The sequence below is a fragment of the Pseudophryne corroboree genome, chromosome 10 (assembly GCF_028390025.1).
Source record: "Pseudophryne corroboree isolate aPseCor3 chromosome 10, aPseCor3.hap2, whole genome shotgun sequence".
Lineage (NCBI taxonomy): Eukaryota > Metazoa > Chordata > Amphibia > Anura > Myobatrachidae > Pseudophryne > Pseudophryne corroboree.
The window spans coordinates 129443995-129466694 of NC_086453.1; the positions used below are offsets into that span (position 1 = coordinate 129443995).

General features: G+C 45.1%; 1 protein-coding gene across 1 annotated transcript in view; it reads left to right on the top strand.

Annotated features, from left to right (window-relative positions):
- LOC134966224 (toll-like receptor 13) overlaps positions 1-22700 on the top strand; it is a 59064-nt gene that overhangs the window by 15555 nt on the left and 20809 nt on the right. The gene's annotated exons all lie outside the window — the stretch shown is intronic.

Consider the following 22700-nt stretch of genomic DNA (forward strand, 5'->3'; position numbering starts at 1 on the left):
TATGGGATCAAAATGACCCCCAAATTCTATGATTTAAGCTGTTTTTTAGTGTTTTTTTAAAAAAACACCCGAATCCAAAACACACCCGAATCCGACAAAAAAAATTCGGTGAGGTTTTGCCAAAACGCGGTCGAACCCAAAACACGGCCGCGGAACCGAACCCAAAACCAAAACACAAAACCCGAAAAATTTCAGGCGCTCATCTCTAATTTCCAGTCTATTCTGAACACCTCACACCTCACAATATTGTTTTTAGGCCAAAAGGTTGCACCGAGGTGGCTGTATGACTAAGCTAAACGACACAAGTGTGCGGCACAAACACCTGCTCATCTAGGAGTGGCACTGCAGTGTCAGACAGAATGGCAGATATAAAAAATAGGCCCCAAAACAGCACATGATGCAAAGAAGTAACAGAGGTGCAATGAGGTAGCTGGATGGCTAAGCTAAGCGACACAAGTGTGCGGCACACTCACCTGGCCCATCTAGGAGTGGCACTGCAGTTACAGACAGGATGGCACTTAAAAAAAATAGTCCCCAAACAGCACATGATGCAAAGAAGAAAAAGAGGTGCAAGATGGAATTGTCCTTGGGCCCTCCCACCCACCCTTATGTTGTATAAACAGGACATGCACACTTTAACAAACCAATCATTTCAGCGACAGGGTCTGCCACACGACTGTGGCTGAAATGACTGGTTTGTTTGGGCCCCCACTAAAAAAAGAAGCAATCAATCTCTCCTTGCACAAACTGGCTCTACAGAGGCAAGATGTCGACCTCATTCTCATCCTCCGATTCCTCACCCCTTTCACTGTGTACATGCTCCTTCCTCCTCACAGGGTATTAATTCGTCCCCACTGGAATCCACCAACACAGGTCCCTGTGTACTTTCTGGAGGCAATTACTGGTCAAGGTCTTCCCAGAGGAATTTATAATTAATTTTTATAAACATCATCTTCACATTTTGTGGAAGTAACCTCCTACGCCGATCGCGGACAAGGTTACTGGCTGCACTAAACACTTTCGGAGTACACACTGGAGGGGGGGCAACTTAGGTAAAATAAAGCCCGTGCAAGGACATCCAAATTGCCTCTTTTTCCTGCCAGTATGGACGTATGGACTTTTTGACATGCCTACTTGGATGCTGTCACTCATATAATTGTCCACCATTCTTTCAATGGTGACATAATCATATTAAGTGACAGTAGATATATCAGTAATCGTTTGCAGGTCCTTCAGTCTGGACCAGATATCAGCACTCGCTCCTGACTGCCCTGCATCACCGCCAGCGGGTGGGCTAGGAAATCTTATCCTTTTCCTCGCAGCCCCAGTTGCGGGAGAAAATGAAGGGGGAGCTGTTGATGGGTCACGTTCCGCTTGAGTTGACAATTTTCTCACCAGAAGGTCTTTGAACCTCTGCAGACTTGTGTCTGCCAGAAAGAGAAATACAACGTAGGCTTTAAAACTAGGATTGAGCACGGTGGCCAAAATGTAGTGCTCTGATTTCAACAGATTGGCCACCCTTGAATCCTAGCAAAGCAAATTAAGGGCTCCATCCACAAGTCCCATATACTTAGCGGAATCGCTCCGTCTTAGCTCCTCCTTCAATTTCTCCAGCTGCTTCTGCAAAAGACTGATGAGGGGAATGACCTGACTCAAGCTGGCAGTGTCTGAACTGACTTCACGCGTGGCAAGTTAGAAGGGTTGGAGAACCTTGCACAAGACGGAAATCATTCTTCACTGCGCTTGAGTCAGGTGCATTCTCCCTCCTTTGCCTATATCGTAGGTGGATCTATAGGCTTGAATGGCCTTTTGCTGCTCCTCCATCCTCTGAAGCATATAGAGTGTTGAATTCCACCTTGTTACCACCTCTTGCTTCAGGTGATAGCAGGGCAGGTTCAGGAGTGTTTGCTGGCGCTCCAGTCTTTGGCATGCGGTGGATGAATGTCAAAAGTGGCCCGCAATCTTTTGGGGCCACCGACAGCATCTCCTGCATGCCCCTGTCATTTTTCAAAAAATTCTGCACCACCAAATTAATTGTATGTGCAAAATATGGGACATGCTGGAATTTTCCCAGATGTAATGCACGCACAATATTGGTGACATTGTCCGATATCACAAATCCCCAGGAGAATCTAATTGGGGTAAGCCATTGTGCGATGATGTCCCTCAGTTTCCGTAAGAGGTTGTCAGCGGTGTGCCTATTACGGAAAGTGGTGAAACACAGCGTAGCCTGCCTAGGAATGAGTTGGCATTTGCGAGATGCTGCTACTGGTGCCGCTGCTGTTGTTGCTGCGGGAGACCATACATCTACCCAGTGGGCTGTCACAGTCATATAGTCCTTAGTCTGCCCTGTTCCACTTGTCCACATGTCCGTGGTTAAGTGGACAGTGGGTAGAGCTGCATTTTGTAGGACACTGAGGACACTTTTTCTGACGTCTGTGTACATTCTCGGTATCGCCTGCCTAGTGAAGTGTAACCTAAATGGGATTTGATACCGGGGACACAGTACCTCAAACAATTCTCTAAGTCCCACTGAACTAATGGCGGATTCCGGACGCACGTCTAACACCAACATAGCTGTCAAGGCCTCAGTTATCCGCTTTGCAAAAGGATGACTGCTGTCATATTTAATCTTCGTCACAAAGGACTGTTGGACAGTCAATTGCTTACTGGAAGTAGTACAAATGGTCTTCCGACTTCCCCTCTGGGATGACGATCGACTCCCAGCAGCAAAAACAGCAGCGGCAGCAACAGCAGGTGTACCACTCAAGGATCCTCCGGAGGAATCCCAGTTAGGAGAGGACTCCTCAGTCTTGCCAGTGCCATGTACAGAGGGAAAAGGTAGCAGGTGCACTATCTCACACTAGCTCAACCTGTAGTAACCAGAGGCACTTTGCATATTCCTGGCCAGGGCTATGAGCTTACCCACCGCATCAAGGTAGCCTCTCATTGGGTAAGTCCCTACCACTAACTATAGGGGTTCAGGTCCGGGGGGCAGGACACCTCTACACCACACAGGGCAATCCCTATGAAAATGATTTGGATTAAATATTAATATCCCCTTATTATATGGATTTGTATGGAATTATATGGCAGGATTACTGGATTTATATGACAGTACCACTGGAATTATATGGCAGGATCACTGTATTTATATGCCAGTACCACTGGATTTATACGGCAGTACCACTGGACTGGATTTATACGCCAGTACTACTGGAATTATACTGCAATATCACTGGAATTATACTGAAATATCACTGGAATTATACAGCAGTATCATGGGAATTATACGCCAGTATCACAGTAATTATACGCCAGTATCACAGGAATTATACGGCAATATCATTGGAATTATACGCCAGTACCACTGGAATTACACGGCAGGATCACTGGATTTACACGCCAGTACCACTGGATTTATACGGCAATATCACTGGAATCATACGCCACTATCACAGGAATTATATGGCAATATCACTGGAATTATACACCAGTACCACTGGAATTATACAGCAATATCACTGGAATCATACGCCAGTATCACAGGAATTATACGGCAATATCACTGGAATTATACGGCAGTATCACGGGAATTATACACCAGTATCACAAGAATTATACGGGAATATCACTGGAATTATAGGCCAGTATGACAGGAATTATACGGCAATATCACTGGAATTATACGCCAGCATGACAGGAATTATACGGCAATATCACTGGAATTATACGCCAGTATCACGGGAATTATACGGCAGTATCACAGGAATTAGACGGCAGTATAACAGGAATTATACGGCAATATCACTGGAATTATACACCAGTATCACAGGAATTATACGGCAGTATCACAGGAATTATACGCCCGTATCAAAGGAATTATACAGCAATTTCACTAGAATTATATGGCAGTATCACAGGAATTATACGCCAGTATCACAGGAATTATACAGCAATATCATGGGAATTATACGCCAGTATCACTGGAATTATACGGCAGTATCACAGGAATTATACGGGAATATCACTGGAATTATACTCCAGTATCACAGGAATTATACGGCAATATCACTGGAATTATACGGCAGTATCACGGGAATTATACGCCAGTATCACATGAATTATATGGCAATATCACTGGAATTATACATCAGTATCACAGGAATTATACGCCAGTATCACAGGAATTATATGGCAGTATCAAAGGAATTATACGGCAATTTCACTGGAATTATATGGCAGTATCACAGGAATTATACTACAGTATCACAGGAATTATACAGCAATATCACTGGAATCATACGACAGTATCACAGGAATTATACGGCAATATTACTGAAATTATACGGCAGTATGACGGGAATTATACGGCAATATCACAGGAATTATACGCCTGTATCACAGGAATTATATGCCAGTATCACAGGATCTATACAGCAATATCACTGGAATTATACAGCAGTATCACGGGAATAATACGACAGTATCACAGGAATTATACGCCAGTATCACAGGAATTATACGGCAATATCATTGGAATTATACGCCAGTATCACAGGAATTATACGGCAATATCATTGGAATTATACGCCAGTACCACTGGAATTACACGGCAGGATCACTGGATTTACACGCCAGTACCACTGGATTTATACGGCAATATCACTGGAATCATATGCCACTATCACAGGAATTATATGGCAATATCACTGGAATTATACACCAGTATCACTGGAATTATACGGCAGTATCACGGGAATTATACACCAGTATCACAAGAATTATACGGGAATATCACTGGAATTATAGGCCAGTATGACAGGAATTATACGGCAATATCACTGGAATTATACGCCAGCATGACAGGAATTATACGGCAATATCACTGGAATTATACGCCAGTATCACGGGAATTATACGGCAGTATCACAGGAATTAGACGGCAGTATAACAGGAATTATACGGCAATATCACTGGAATTATACACCAGTATCACAGGAATTATACGGCAGTATCACAGGAATTATACGCCCGTATCAAAGGAATTATACAGCAATTTCACTAGAATTATATGGCAGTATCACAGGAATTATACGCCAGTATCACAGGAATTATACAGCAATATCACGGGAATTATACGCCAGTATCACTGGAATTATACGGCAGTATCACAGGAATTATACGGGAATATCACTGGAATTATACTCCAATATCACAGGAATTATACGGCAATATCACTGGAATTATACGGCAGTATCACGGGAATTATACGCCAGTATCACATGAATTATACGGCAATATCACTGGAATTAAACACCATCATCACAGGAATTATACGCCAGTATCACAGGAATTATATGGCAGTATCAAAGGAATTATACGGCAATTTCACTGGAATTATATGGCAGTATCACAGGAATTATACTACAGAATCACAGGAATTATACAGCAATATCACTGGAATCATACGACAGTATCACAGGAATTATACGGCAATATTACTGAAATTATACGGCAGTATGACGGGAATTATACGGCAATATCACAGGAATTATACGCCTGTATCACAGGAATTATATGCCAGTATCACAGGATCTATAAAGCAATATCACTGGAATTATACAGCAGTATCACGGGAATAATACAACAGTATCACAGGAATTATACGCCAGTATCACAGGAATTATACGGCAATATCATTGGAATTATACGACAGTATCACAGGAATTATACGGCAATATCATTGGAATTATACGCCAGTACCACTGGAATTACACGGCAGGATCACTGGATTTACACGCCAGTACCACTGGATTTATACGGCAATATCACTGGAATCATACCCCACTATCACAGGAATTATATGGCAATATCACTGGAATTATACACCAGTACCACTGGAATTATACAGCAATATCACTGGAATCATACGCCAGTATCACAGGAATTATACTGCAATATCACTGGAATTATACGGCAGTATCACGGGAATTATACACCAGTATCACAAGAATTATACGGGAATATCACTGGAATTATAGGCCAGTATGACAGGAATTATACGGCAATATCACTGGAATTATACGCCAGCATGACAGGAATTATACGGCAATATCACTGGAATTATACGGCAGTATCACGGGAATTATATGGCAGTATCACAGGAATTATATGGCTATATCACTGGAATTATACACCAGTATCACAGGAATTATACGGCAGTATCACAGGAATTATACGCCCGTATCAAAGGAATTATACAGCAATTTCACTAGAATTATATGGCAGTATCACAGGAATTATACGCCAGTATCACAGGAATTATACAGCAATATCACAGGAATTATACGCCAGTATCACTGGAATTATACGGCAGTATCACAGGAATTATACGGGAATATCACTGGAATTATACTCCAGTATCACAGGAATTATACGGCAATATCACTGGAATTATACGGCAGTATCACAGGAATTATACGCCAGTATCACATGAATTATACGGCAATATCACTGGAATTATACACCAGTATCACAGGAATTATACGCCAGTATCACAGGAATTATATGGCAGTATCAAAGGAATTATACGGCAATTTCACTGGAATTATATGGCAGTATCACAGGAATTATACTACAGTATCACAGGAATTATACAGCAATATCACTGGAATTATACGACAGTATCACAGGAATTATACGGCAATATTACTGGAATTATACGGCTGTATGACGGGAATTATACGGCAATATCACAGGAATTATACGCCTGTATCACAGGAATTATATGCCAGTATCACAGGATCTATACAGCAATATCACTGGAATTATACAGCAGTATCACGGGAATAATACGACAGTATCACAGGAATTATACGCCAGTATCACAGGAATTATACGGCAATATCATTGGAATTATACGCCAGTATCACAGGAATTATACGGCAATATCATTGGAATTATACGCCAGTACCACTGAAATTACACGGCAGGATCACTGGATTTACACGCCAGTACCACTGGATTTATACGGCAATATCACTGGAATCATACCCCACTATCACAGGAATTATATGGCAATATCACTGGAATTATACACCAGTACCACTGGAATTATACAGCAATATCACTGGAATCATACGCCAGTATCACAGGAATTATACTGCAATATCACTGGAATTATACGGCAGTATCACGGGAATTATACACCAGTATCACAAGAATTATACGGGAATATCACTGGAATTATAGGCCAGTATGACAGGAATTATACGGCAATATCACTGGAATTATACACCAGCATGACAGGAATTATACGGCAATATCACTGGAATTATACGGCAGTATCACGGGAATTATACGGCAGTATCACAGGAATTATATGGCTATATAACTGGAATTATACACCAGTATCACAGGAATTATACGGCAGTATCACAGGAATTATACGCCAGTATCAAAGGAATTATACAGCAATTTCACTAGAATTATATGGCAGTATCACAGGAATTATACGCCAGTATCACTGGAATTATACGGCAATATCACAGGAATTATACGGGAATATCACTGGAATTATACTCCAGTATCGCAGGAATTATACGGCAATATCACTGGAATTATACGGCAGTATCACAGGAATTATACGCCAGTATCACATGAATTATACGGCAATATCACTGGAATTATACACCAGTATCACAGGAATTATACGCCAGTATCACAGGAATTATACGGCAGTATCAAAGGAATTATACGGCAATTTCACTGGAATTATATGGCAGTATCACAGGAATTATACTACAGTATCACAGGAATTATACAGCAATATTACTGGAATTATACGACAGTATCACAGGAATTATACGGTAATATTACTGGAATTATACGGCAGTATGACGGGAATTATACGGCAATATCACAGGAATTATACGCCTGTATCACAGGAATTATATGCCAGTATCACAGGATCTATACAGCAATATCACTGGAATTATACAGCAGTATCACGGGAATAATACGACAGTATCACAGGAATTATACGCCAGTATCACAGGAATTATACGGCAATATCATTGGAATTATACGCCAGTATCACAGGAATTATACGGCAATATCATTGGAATTATACGCCAGTACCACTGAAATTACACGGCAGGATCACTGGATTTACACGCCAGTACCACTGGATTTATACGGCAATATCACTGGAATCATACCCCACTATCACAGGAATTATATGGCAATATCACTGGAATTATACACCAGTACCACTGGAATTATACAGCAATATCACTGGAATCATACGCCAGTATCACAGGAATTATACTGCAATATCACTGGAATTATACGGCAGTATCACGGGAATTATACACCAGTATCACAAGAATTATACGGGAATATCACTGGAATTATAGGCCAGTATGACAGAAATGATTGTGGGTCCCTCACAGAGGGAAAAATAGAGTGACTTCAACAGAAGAAATTAATAAAACGTTTCCCTCATAGAGGGAAGTTAGAATATGACACATTATCCACAGCCTGTACCCTAGTTGGTGACGGGTCCCTGAGGGGGCTGTGTATGGGGGCTGTGTATTGAGGCAGCAACAGTGGTGACCAGTCGCCCTCGAGAGGGGCCATGCACACCGCGGCGCGAGCTGGGGAGTTGGGCCGCTCGTGGCGAGGCGGTTGATGTCCCGAGGACAACTGAGGAGTAAAAGACGCTGCGTAGTAGGCGGGAGTCAGTCGGGGAGCGGATGGTGAGGGATGCACAGCGGAAAAGAGAGCAGTGGCAGCGATTCCCGTCCCCTGTTTCCGGCGAGTACGCACCTTAAGAGCCGAGAGGGGAAGCTGAGCCGATTCCTCTACGAGACAGCGGTAATCAGTGGGTGCCGTGACTGACCCGCCCTCAGGAGGTGACTTCGTCCGGAAGAGCCGCCCCTATTGCTAAATAAGGCAAGGGGAGGTACTGGCTGCTGCTGAGTGACAGAGAGAGAGTGAAAAGGACAGCAGTGGAAATACTAGAACCGAAGTCAGAGACTCCTGCACTGACATCAGATTTAATAAGGTATGCGTAGAGCCTCCATTAGCCTGCACAGTTAGACAGTATTCAGCTAACCGACAGGGAGGTGTGCATCACTCACAGCTGAGAGAGAGAGAGAGACACTTGGAATATCTCTAGGCAGATGCCCTTGTATAATTATAAAACAGTGAAGAATATCAGCATCTCCCTACATAACGTTCAGCAAGCGCTGACTGTGGGGGCCGATAATTAATTACAGCCCCTCAGCTTATTAAGCAAGGAGATAGCTGTAGAGTATCTACTACTATTCACCGGTCCACAGATTGTTGCGGTGCCATAACCTCCCCTTAACTCCGCTACAGAGAATATTTGCAAATCAGTTGAGATTCGCTGCGAGTCGCCAAGTTGCATAAACCCAGTCACCACGCAGCCGAATTATAATACTGAGTGCTACGTACTTGAGTTGAAATTTCTGGTCCGCAGTTCGCAGGTAGAGACTGAAGCAGGTGTCACACCATATTGTATTGTAACACTGAGAGAATTCAGCAGGGTCTAAAGGACATATATCCCATAATAACGTAACTTTGCAACACTGGGTTTACCACAACAGAACACTACTTAGCTACGTTAGCCGATTTACGTATTTACCGAGAACAAGACAGGAAGAACAACCAAACAAAATAAACGCACTAACAAACCCGGGTTTGCACCGTTCAAGAGTCTAAATAGTGCAGGAACCACGTCCTATAATTAGGATAAAGAGGCACTTCAGGAACGAAACTCTTACACGACTATGTGACTAGCCAATAGTCAGGATAAAATGCTAGCTTGATCTCGAGGTGTACCCCTTTAGAGAAACTGAGTTACCATACGTATTTGACACAGGATATAATCGGTAATGATTACATGATATATGCTGTTTCCTATATGAGGGATAATTTTCTTCATTGTACGGATTAAGTGTCAGCGTTTAATATATGGATAAGTTGTAAACTTTAGGATCTAGTAGAATAGAGTGATAAGATCAAATAGGTTTTTCCCGATTGAAATCCAGGTACCTGCTTATGAAGAACAGAGACACGACGTTCCGGAGCAGAATAATAAATACTAGCAGATGTCAATTTCGAGTGTCTTGTACAAAAATAGTATAATGCGACTGTTTATTTTTGTTATCACATTGTAAGTCAGTGTTACATTTTGATCTTAATAAAATTGTTGTTTAGTGCACAGACATTAAAGGAATGGTTATTTGGTGAAATTCACCAGGGTCGCTCAAGTCGAAGAAATCTAAGATTCAGACGGCATTGAACGCTGTGAACAGAGCGAAGATAAATCTGACCATCTAAATCTTTCCGGAAAGATTTCCCGGTATAAACAAATACTGATCCAGGTATTACAAAATTTTGGCGTCTACGAACAGGATACGGACAAGAATAAATAATGTCAGATCCTCAGACTCCTACATCGGCATCAGGCCGAAGGCTGTTACCGGCAATACATCCGTCTCCCAGAAGGGAGCAACATCTACAATGGAGGCATCATCACCTATCACGATGCCGTACTATTTTGGCGCGCCGTGGCTACCAACGTTCTCTGGAGATAATCGCACAGCAGGCACTTTTACATTCAAAGAATTCAAAGATAGGATGCAAGCTATGTTCCGGTTATATCCACTAAGGGACGCCCAACAAGTAGAAATAGTAGTTGGCCAGTTGAAAGGATCCGCATGTCGCGAGGTGAAAGCGTGGTCAGAGGAAGAGAGGAGAACAGTAAATAACATCTTTAGGAAGTTAGCCAGTATTTACGATTCACGAACAATCGCTGAACTTAAGGGTCGCCTTTATGCTCGAAAACAGCGACCACGAGAGTCAATGAGAGATTTTGCTCTGGGGCTTCAGGAAGCTATGCGAGCCATAAAGGCCAAAGACCCAAGTGGGGAAGTACAGGAGGACGAGACACTGATTAATTTGTTTATCGAGGGAGCCCGTGAGGAAGCCATGCGAGCCCAACTCCGGATGTGGAGGCGTCAACATCCAAAGTACTCGTTTCCTGAATTTAAGGAAGAAGTGCTACAGATTCTTGGCCTTAACCCAAATAGTGATACCGATTATGAGGCCGACCCTGAAACTCTGGAGGGTGGAGACTCTGAGAATATCGGACAAGTTATGAAGGTAGAATACATGTTATCTAAGGGGGTAGTTGCCCAACAAGCACAAGCGGGACAGGATCCCATCGTAATTATCACCGATAAAATCACCGAAATAGTTAAGAATATGTCTGAATTGGGACGGGAGGTTAAAGAAATTCGGCAAGAACAAGCTGGGGGCCGCCGCAGAGAATGGCGGCAGGACCGTGGCGGAAGAAACCGGGTACACTGGGATTTCCCCCGCGAGTCTGGTCGACGGACAACTGATAAGTTCGATGCTCAAGGAAGACCCATTTGCAGACGGTGTCAACAGAGTGGGCATATTGAAAGAAACTGTAACAGCGACGATTTAAACGACGAAACCCCGAGGCAACGGACCGATCCTCGGGAAGAGTCACCCCAGTAGGTCCACCATCCCCGGAGTGGTGGCCTCGTTATGTAGGAGAGTGTCCCCACCTGAAAATTAATGTCAATGGGATAGTTATACCAGCTCTCCTGGACACTGGGTCGCAGGTAACCACCATCCAATTAAATGAATTCCTGAAATATTGGAATGAACAAGAAATAATGACTCCACCGACAACATGGCTGCAACTCTTAGCCAGCAATGGTGAAGAAATTCTATACAAAGGCTATTGGGAGGCTGATTTATGCATTGGTCAAGCCAGACTAGGAAGACAAGGGTGTTTAGTTACCTACGCATCAAATGAACATTTACCTCCCGTTATCCTAGGAATGAATGTCCTTAGGAATTGTCCAGATGAACTGGTAGAAGTGCTCAGAAGTGAAATGCGGTCAGTCACCCCGAGAGAACGGAGAACCATCCAACAAACAGTGCGGCTACTTGTAGGACAAATGACGTTTGTTAACGCTCGGGGAGAAGTAGGAAAGGCTAGACTCACAGATCATCAACCTTTACTGTTACGACCCAACTCTGAACATGTCATTTGGTGTAAGGAAAGGATCGGGCCCGGTGGCCGAGATTATGAGGCCCTTCTGGAATCTTGTGACAATGAGGGAAGATATCCTTTTGCGATAGCCAGAACTTTAGTGAGAGTCGAGGGTGGCAGAGTACCAATACGCATCATGAACCCTCACAGTTATCCTATAAGGCTGTTCAGAAATTGCCCAGTGGCCCGTCTCATTCAGATAAATTTTCAAGATGTCTTCACAGATAGTGTACCGGTAGTCCATCAAGGTATGATGAACTGTGAGACCCCGTGGTGGAAGGAAATTCAGATTGGTGATTCAAATATCCCGTTAGAACAGCGGGAAGGCGTACTTCGTGTTGTACATAAACATGCAGCAACCTTTAGCCAACATCCAGCCGACTTTGGGAAGGCAGAAAATATTTACCATCACATCTCCACCGGAACTAATCCGCCTATTAAGGAAAGGCATCGACCGCTGCCACCAACTCTGTATCAACCAGTACGAAAAATGCTCACCGAAATGAAGGAATCGGGGGTAATTAATGAAAGTCACAGCCCATGGGCAGCTCCCATAGTGATTGTGAAAAAGAAGGACGGTAGCTTGCGATTCTGTGTCGACTACCGAAAATTAAACACAGTCACACATAAAGACGCGTACCCATTGCCGCGGATAGAAGAGTCGCTGACCGCTTTAAAATTGTCCAGATATTTTTCAACTCTTGACTTGACCAGCGGATACTGGCAAATTCCTATGGCCCCAGGAGACCGGGAGAAGACGGCTTTTACGACCCCCATGGGCCTTTTCGAATTTGACAGAATGCCCTTCGGACTTTGCAATGCTCCAGCCACCTTTCAAAGGGTAATGGAGCACTGCCTCGGGCATTGTAATTTTGAAATGGTCTTATTATACTTGGATGACATTATCATTTTTTCCAAGAATTACGAGGAACATCTGCAACATCTGGATGAGGTGTTCACTCGCCTGCATAAGTGTGGATTGAAACTCAAACCCTCCAAGTGTCACCTATTAAAACCCCGGGTACAATACTTAGGACACATCGTCAGTGCGGAAGGAGTCACCCCCGATCCTGAAAAGATTCGAGTGGTGCGGGATTGGCCTCTACCCAAAACAATAAGAGATGTCCGCAGCTTCCTGGGATTTGTTGGCTATTATAGGCGATTTATTGAACACTTTGCTAAAATTGCCACTCCCTTACACGAGATATTACGGGGAAGGACGGGTCGAGAGAAGAGGAGTACTTCGCCGGTCATTTGGACGGAGGAACAACAAAATTCGTTTAGGCAACTAAAGTCTTCTCTCATTGAAGCCCCACTCCTGGCTTACCCAGACTACGATAGACCTTTCCGAGTATATACGGATGCTAGTCACCGCGGATTGGGGGCCGTGTTATCTCAGATCCAAGGTGGACAGGAAAGAGTCATTGCGTACGCCAGTAGGGGGTTGCGAAAGACGGAAAGAAACAGCGAGAATTATAGCACCTTCAAATTGGAGCTCCTCGCCCTTATTTGGGCTGTCACTGAAAAATTCCGAAACTATCTGGCCGCCACCCCATTTGTTATTGTAACTGATAATAACCCCCTGGCTCACTTGTCCACTGCCCGTCTGGGGGCCCTGGAGCAAAGGTGGTTATCCAGGCTGGCCAATTTCTGTTATACTGTAAGTTACAGGAGTGGCAAGGCAAATGGAAACGCTGATGCATTATCACGTTTACCTACTACTGATGTCGAGGAGGAGGTAGGTGACAAAACCGAAGATATGGAAACTCCGTTATTCCAACTTCTGCCAGGAATAACACCAGTTGTGAACATTGATCCTATAGCTGCAACAAGAGATCAGAGACCGGAGAGTGCGTCGGAGGAGTCTCTGCATGTTAGCTGGGACACAGTACAGAAAGAAAGTACGGTCATACAGGAATTGACTGATATCCTTCGTAGACAAGATCAACTCACCAAAGTTCAGAGAATCAAGGCTGACCCGGAATTGATTAAATTACTGCGACATCGAGATCGACTGCAGTTACGTCAAGCATTGTTAATTCGCACCAGTTTGGACCCGGGAACTCATCAGGAGATTGTACAAGTTATTGTTCCCAGACACTGGGCCAAATTCCTACTTAAGGCTTATCATGACCAGTCTGGTCACTTCGGCTCCAAGAAAACGGAGGCAGTACTGAGAAGAAGGTATTTCTGGGCCAATATGAAAGAGGATATTGAAAATTGGTGCCGTAATTGCATCACTTGTAATCTTAACAAGAATTCTAACATAACTCAGAAAGACCCGTTACATCCAATACTAAGTTGTAGGCCACTGGAACTCAAACTGGAGCCCAGTTCGAATGGATTCCACTACGCCCTTACCATTGTTGACCACTATAGCAAGTTTTTGGTCGTTGTTCCAGTGAGAGATCTAACAGCAAAAACTACAGCTGCAATGTTTTTGAAGTACTTTGGTCAACCATATGGATATCCGGAAAAAAATTCTAACTGATCAGGGTTCAGCGTTCGAAGCTCAATTGTTTCAGGAACTGTGTCTTCTCTATGAATGCAAGAAGTTGCGGACCACCGCATACCATCCCCAGTGTAATGGATTATGTGAGCGAACCAATCAGACGGTGATTGGGATGCTAAGAAGTCTTTCGGCGGAGCAACGTTCCCATTGGCCATCTGTTTTACCTGAGTTGGCGTATCTATACAATAACACTGAACAGTGTTCAACAAGAGTCACACCTTTTTATTTTTAATGTTCGGACGACACGGGATACTCCCAAAAGATTTAGAGTTGAATCCCGAAGTGACCGAGGCTGAAACATTTCACACCGACTGGGTGAGCGAACACCGAGACCGCATGGCTATAGCTAGAGACATCGTACGGAAGCGTATGGAGACAGTACGTCAACGTCAAGAAAAAAATTATAATGCTAGAGTTAGAACTACCCCTCTGCAAGTGGGAGACAAAGTCTGGAAAAGAAAGAATCACCGATCCAGCAAATTAGATTCTCTCTGGGAAGGAACCCCATATGTTGTTCTCGGCATCCCTACTGGCGACTTTTATGCTTACCAGATTCAGAAAGTACAGGGTGGGCCTGTCAGCACCGTACCACGGGAACAGTTAAAGTTATGTACTACAGAAGTTCCAAACTTGTTACCTGAGAATTCTTGTGCAAGTAAAGAATGGAGCCTCTCTGAGGATACCCCTTTTAAAGACCCCATAGACTTACTGATGTATATGTGTGGACCAGTCCCCTTAAGTCTCGGTAGAGACGCGATTTCCCCGCCACTAGTAGATCAAACGTAAAAGGATTGAACGATCCGGAGGAAGTACCACTGATTTGACCGTCAGGAGATCCGAACGCAGCACCAAAGGTGTTCTACCCTTGAGATACCGAGTGTAATGTGTTATGAGGACATTTATGTACTAGTATAAAGTTAATGAAATTGGGTGTGATAAGTGGGTTCCTGGGATGCGTGAGGACACGCATATTTCTAAGGGGGTTGTATGTGATACCCTAAAATGCGAATATTTCCAGTTTATATACAGTAGATAGTAGGCTGACAGTGAAGAAATGATTGTGGGTCCCTCACAGAGGGAAAAATAGAGTGACTTCAACAGAAGAAATTAATAAAACGTTTCCCTCATAGAGGGAAGTTAGAATATGACACATTATCCACAGCCTGTACCCTAGTTGGTGACGGGTCCCTGAGGGGGCTGTGTATTGAGGCAGCAACAGTGGTGACCAGTCGCCCTCGAGAGGGGCCATGCACACCGCGGCGCGAGCTGGGGAGTTGGGCCGCTCGTGGCGAGGCGGTTGATGTCCCGAGGACAACTGAGGAGAAAAAGACGCTGCGTAGGAGGCGGGAGTCAGTCGGGGAGCGGATGGTGAGGGATGCACAGCGGAAAATAGAGCAGTGGCAGCGATTCCCGTCCCCTGTTTCCGGCGAGTACGCACCTTAAGAGCCGAGAGGGGAAGCTGATCCGATTCCTCTACGAGACAGCGTAATCAGTGGGTGCCGTGACTGACCCGCCCTCAGGAGGTGACTTCGTCTGGAAGAGCCGCCCCTATTGCTAAATAAGGCAAGGGGAGGTACTGGCTGCTGCTGAGTGACAGAGAGAGAGTGAAAAGGACAGCAGTGGAAATACTAGAACCGAAGTCAGAGACTCCTGCACTGACATCAGATTTAATAAGGTATGCGTAGAGCCTCCATTAGCCTGCACAGTTAGACAGTATTCAGCTAACCGACAGGGAGGTGTGCATCACTCACAGCTGAGAGAGAGAGACACTTGGAATATCTCTAGGCAGATGCCCTTGTATAATTATAAAACAGTGAAGAATATCAGCATCTCCCTACATAATGTTCAGCAAGCCCTGACTGTGGGGGCCGATAATTAAATACAGCTCCTCAGCTTATTAAGCAAGGAGATAGCTGTAGAGTATCTATTACTATTCACCGGTCCACAGATTGTTGCGGTGCCATAACCTCCCCTTAACTCCGCTACAGAGAATATTTGCAAATCAGTTGAGATTCGCTGCGAGTCGCCAAGTTGCATAAACCCAGTCACCACGCAGCCGAATTATAATACTGAGTGCTACGTACTTGAGTTGAAATTTCTGGTCCGCAGTTCGCAGGTAGAGACTGAAGCAGGTGTCACACCATATTGTATTGTAACACTGAGAGAATTCAGCAGGGTCTAAAGGACATATATCCCATAATAACGTAACTTTGCAACACTGGGTTTACCACAACAGAACACTACTTAGCTACGTTAGCCGATTTACGTATTTACTGAGAACAAGACAGGAAGAACAACCAAACAAAATAAACGCACTAACAAACCCGGGTTTGCACCGTTCAAGAGTCTAAATAGTGCAGGAACCACGTCCTATAATTAGGATAAAGAGGCACTTCAGGAACGAAACTCTTACATGACTATGTGACTAGCCAATAGTCAGGATAAAATGCTAGCTTGATCTCGAGGTGTACCCCTTTAGAGAAACTGAGTTACCATACGTATTTGACACAGGATATAATCGGTAATGATTACATGATATATGCTGTTTCCTATATGAGGGATAATTTTCTTCATTGTACGGATTAAGTGTCAGCGTTTAATATATGGATAAGTTGTAAACTTTAGGATCTAGTAGAATAGAGTGATAAGATCAAATAGGTTTTTCCCGATTGAAATCCAGGTACCCGCTTATGAAGAACAGAGACACGACGTTCCGGAGCAGAATAATAAATACTAGCAGATGTCAATTTCGAGTGTCTTGTACAAAAATAGTATAATACGACTGTTTATTTTTGTTATCACATTGTAAGTCAGTGTTACATTTTGATCTTAATAAAATTGTTGTTTAGTGCACAGCCATTAAAGGAATGGTTATTTGGTGAAATTCACCAGGGTCGCTCAAGTCGAAGAAATCTAAGATTCAGACGGCATTGAACGCTGTGAACAGAGCGAAGATAAATCTGACCATCTAAATCTTTCCGGAAAGATTTCCCGGTATAAACAAATACTGATCCAGGTATTACAGCAGCAGAGGACACCACCACTGTGACTGGTCACTGGACTGATGCTGCACAAGACACTACACTGGACTGAGCAGCACGAGATAGCACTGGAATCGCCACCCCACTTTCCCGCCCACACAGACACTGAGGACGGAGACACGTCCTCTCACTACACTCTCCGAGACTGTAGTGAAAATGGCAGCGACGTTCGGGTCCTTATATGGAATCCAAACCCCGCGAGAATCCGACAGCGAGATGATGACGTTTTGCCTTGTTCTGGTTTCCGAGTCAGGCGGGAAAACCCGAGCCTGACTCGGATCCAGACTTGTGGAGTCCAGTAGGGTTCGGTTCTCTGAGAACCGAACCCGCTCATCTCTATTTTAAACTTTTCTCCTGCCTCTGACTTCCTGCTGTCTCTAATTGAGCTGGAAAACCCAGACCTCTTTCTCCAGTTGCAGCTGTCTAAACCATAAAGCCCGGAGTTATAAATCTCCACTGCAAATTCAGAATGTGCAGGTCTTGTTTTCTCTTTCCCTTGGAGGGAGCTGATCACACCAGAATGTGGGCAATTGTGATAAAAACACAAGCCCTCTCACCACATATACCACCCCTTCGCTTTTCCATTCTTGGGAAAGCGCACACCTTTCTTTGTGTCGGCCAACACCACAGGGACGTGCAGTCAGGGGAGGCAGTGCCTCCCCTGTCATTATGATTAGAATAATATAAAGAAGATACTTATGACACATATTCTGTGTCATAAGTTATTTCTTTATATTATGCTACCCATTTCAGGTCTTTTAATCAGTTTGGGAGGCACTGATAGCAGTGCCTCCCGTCATCAATAGAAATGGGCTAAAACGGGGGGCGGGGCAAAGGACTGGGCCATAAAAGCCCATTGAAAATCAACGGGGTAAGCGGCACTTATGCAAGTGCCTCGTTGACAGGGGAAACCCGCCCCTGTCAGCGAGGCAGATGTGATTGGACAGCGGATCCAGTACTGGATCCGCTGATCCAATCACCGGTGGGCTGAAGCGGCGGCGGGACCCGGCGCTGCTGTGGCGCTATCACGTCTGGACAGTAGCACGGGCAAGTGAAGCGGCGGCGGGACCCTATGTTAGAGCTGCGCTACAGAAGCAGGCGCTACGGAGGCAGCGGGCTGGGGACAGCGCGGCGGCGCTGGGCAGCGCTGTAACTGCAGATCACCTTGATCGTCCTCCGCTCTCCTCACAGCAGCACCTGCACCCTCTGGAACGGTCCCATCACCACACAGGCGAGGTGGTGGGGTTGTTGTTGTTGGTGGTGGTGGTGATGGTGGTGGGTGGGTGGGGAGCCGGGGGGGGGACAGTTGTACTGGGTGGGAAGTGACTAGGCAGCTCACCCTCAGATCACCTGGACTGCAGCTCACCTTCAGATAATCAGGGGATGAGCTGCAGTCCAAGTGATCAGGGGGTGAGCTGCAGTCCAAGTGATCTGGGGGTGAGCTGCAGTCCAAGTGATCTGGGGGTGAGCTGCAGTCCAAGTGATCTCGGCCAGATCACTTGGACTGCAGTTCACCCCCAGATCATTTGGACTGCAGGGACAATGAGGAATAAATAAAATAAATGTAAAAAAATTATATATATGTATATACAGATGTATCCACCATTATCTTGAGTAGTTTTCTGTGCCTAGTCACAAAATGACTTATTAGCATAAACCCTTCAGCTGTTGTTCTCAACTGCAATACCATACAGAGAACAATACAGCAGGGGATTAAGTCATTACAGCAGGGGATTAAGTCTGACTGACCAGTCACAGTTAATCCTATTAACCGTCAAGATAAATGTGGATACATCTGTATCACAGCCGCCCGCCGCTCACCGCTGACCAACGCTCACTGCCGCACGCTGCACCGCCACTGAAAGCTGATCACCGCAGACCACAACTGGCGGTGGTCAGAGGGACATCATCGCCGCAGCAACAAAGGACAGCTTAGTACCGCCGAATCCCCCGCAGACCATGGGCTCCTCCGCCACCGCTGCCGACAGTCCCTTCCACACCTCCGCTGCACATATCAGGTAATGTTTCCCTGCTTCCCTATGTCCTCTGCTGTCACTTTCTCTGTCCTTTCTGTCACTCTCTCTGTCACTCCTGTCACTCTCTCTCCCTGTCCCTGAAATGTGTATCATACCGTGTGCTGTAATGTGAATTTCGTCTCATACCGTGTGCTGTAATCTGAATTTCGGCACATACCATGTGCTGTTATGTGAATTTCACCTGATACCGTGTGCTTTAATCTGAATTTCATCTGATACCGTGTGCTATAATCTGAATTTCAGGTCATACCGTGTGCTATAATCTGAATTTCGGGTCATACCGTGTGCTGTAATGTGAATTTCGGCTGATACCGTGTGCTGTTATGTGAATTTCGGCTCATACCGTGTGCTGTTATGTGAATTTCGGCTGATACTGTGTGCTGTAATGTGAATTTCGGCTGATACCGTGTGCTATAATCTGAATTTCGGGTCATACCGTGTGCTATAATCTGAATTTCGGGTCATACCGTGTGCTGTAATGTGAATTTCGGCTCATACCGTGTGCTGTTATGTGAATTTCGGCTCATACCATGTGCTATAATGTGAATTTCGGGTCATACCATGTGCTGTAATGTAAATTTCGGCTCATACCGTGTGCTGTAATGTGAATTTTGGCTCATACTGTGTGGTATAAGGTGAAAGGGGCACAGTATAGTATAAGGGGTCCTACTACACTGAAGGACATGCCCCAATTTGAGTGGCCATGCCCCCTTTTCCGGAGGCGCGCGCATAACCAGTGCCTCCCCAGCCAATGTCCTCACCACACGTCACTGCAACACCATACCTCACAACTTTTTATCTCCATAAAGAGGGACACACACGCGGCTTTGCCGCATGCGCTCCCGAAAAAGGGGTGTGGCCTAAGAAAAGAGGGCGTGGTTTGTGGGAGGACCCGCGATCACGAGCCACTGTTTTCATCACTGAGGGGGCATGCCCAGCGCTCTGTGAGCTGCTGGCATGCCCCCTCTCCCTCTGACTCCAGTGAATAAACGCTGTGCACATGCACACAGCGTCTATTCACCGCAGCGAGAGACAGAGCCTCCCAACTCCCCCCCTCCCACCGTGGGACACTGCTGCCCGCGGGTGGGACTGCGGGACAGTCCCTAAAAAATGGAACTGTCCCGCGAAAATCGGGACAGTTGGGAGGTATGCAACACTATTCAGCCTTCTTTAAAACCTTTCCAGGTGTCTCTTCTTGATACCGCTTGAACGTGGTGTGATCTGGCGGAGAAGCAACCATCCTTCTTTTCTTGCAGATGTGAGTTCGGCTGCAGTGTGGGATGCCGGCCAAACTTTTTTTTAAAGAAGCAATCACTTTCAATGCAAAACCATGCCTTCTAAGTGATTTCCTATTTAAAAAAAGGTCAGAATTCGGCCGGCATCCCGCACTGGCGCCGCACTCGGGTGTCATTTTATCTGGCCCTATGTGTGGGTGATTCTAGTAAAGAAGGGAAAAAAAAAAAAAAGGATAATAAACTAAATTTCTGGTCTATTTCAGGTGCAATAACACATAAATGCCTCTAGGTGGTGCTAATTGCATGGTTGTTTTATTTGTGTCTAAAGGCTAGAATGGCATACTGTTACTTTTACGGCTTAATTCAAGGTTGAATGCAAAACAATATTTTCCTCTTATGGGCAAAACCAAGGCCCTCATTCCGAGTCGTTCGCTCGTTCTTTTTTTTCGCATCGCAGTGAAAATCAGCTTAGAGCGCATGCGCAATGTTCGCACTGCGACTGCGCTAAGTAATTTTGCTATGAAGAAAGGATTTTTACTCACGGCTTTTTGTTCGCACCGGCGAACGTAGTGTGATTGACAGGAAATGGGTGTTACTGGGCGGAAACACGGCGTTTTATGGGCGTGTGGCTGAAAACGCTACCGTTTCCGGAAAAAACGCAGGAGTGGCCGGAGAAACGGGGGAGTGTCTGGGCGAACGCTGGGAGTGTTTGTGACGTCAAACCAGGAACGACAAGCACTGAACTGATCGCACAGGCAGAGTAAGTCTGGAGCTACTCTAAAACTGCTAAGTTTTTTTTGTTCGCAATATTGCGTAAACTTCGTTCGCACTTTTAAGATGCTAAGATACACTCCCAGTAGGCGTAGACTAAGCGTGTGTAACTCTGCTAAATTCGCCTTGCGACCGATCAACTCGGAATGAGGGCCCATGTGCACTGCAGGGGGAAGGGGGTTGGGGGTGGGCAGATATAACATGTGCAGAGAGATTTAGGTCCTAGTTCCACAACAGCAGGAGAGCTATAGGCTACCTATGCCAACTCTAGACTTACAGACACATATAGATAATTAGACCCCACATAAACATATGGAGAAAGTGGAGCATACTCAATGACATAAACAAAACATTCTTTCTAAAGAGAATAAACTGCACCCTTCCATCATATATGCCTTACACAACAATATCATAGCAGCATACCTCCCAACATGACCCTCTCCAGGAGGGACAGAATGCTCTGCTCCTGGACTTCCCTCTTAATTTGTGATTGCTATCACCTGTGCTGAAACACCTTTCTTATCCATTAACCTGTTCAACACAGGTGCCGGCAAACATAGAGAAAGGAAAAAGTCCAGAAGCAGAGCATTGTGTCCCTTCTGGAGAGAGTCATGTTGGGAGGTATGTAGCACTTCAGGCTTGCCCAAAAGTAGTTTGTGTGGATGCAGGAGTGGTTCTTGGTGTGGGCAAGCAGTGCCTGCGGCCGGGCCGCTGCGGCCCCGGGGCGCGGCCGCAGTCACCCCACAGGCACCGCCACCTACCCACACCCCGCTCCCCGGCTGCAGCATACGCCATGGGCTGTGTGGGCGTCTGCTGCAGCCGGCACCAGTGACAGACACTAGAGGTCATTATTGACCTCTAGTGTCTGTGTGGCGCTGCTGTGGGAGAGACGTCATGACATCTCTCCCATAGAGAGGAGCCGTGGGAGGCCAAATGGAACAGCAGCAGCGATTGGGAAGCAGGAGCGGGGCAGTGGTAAGAATT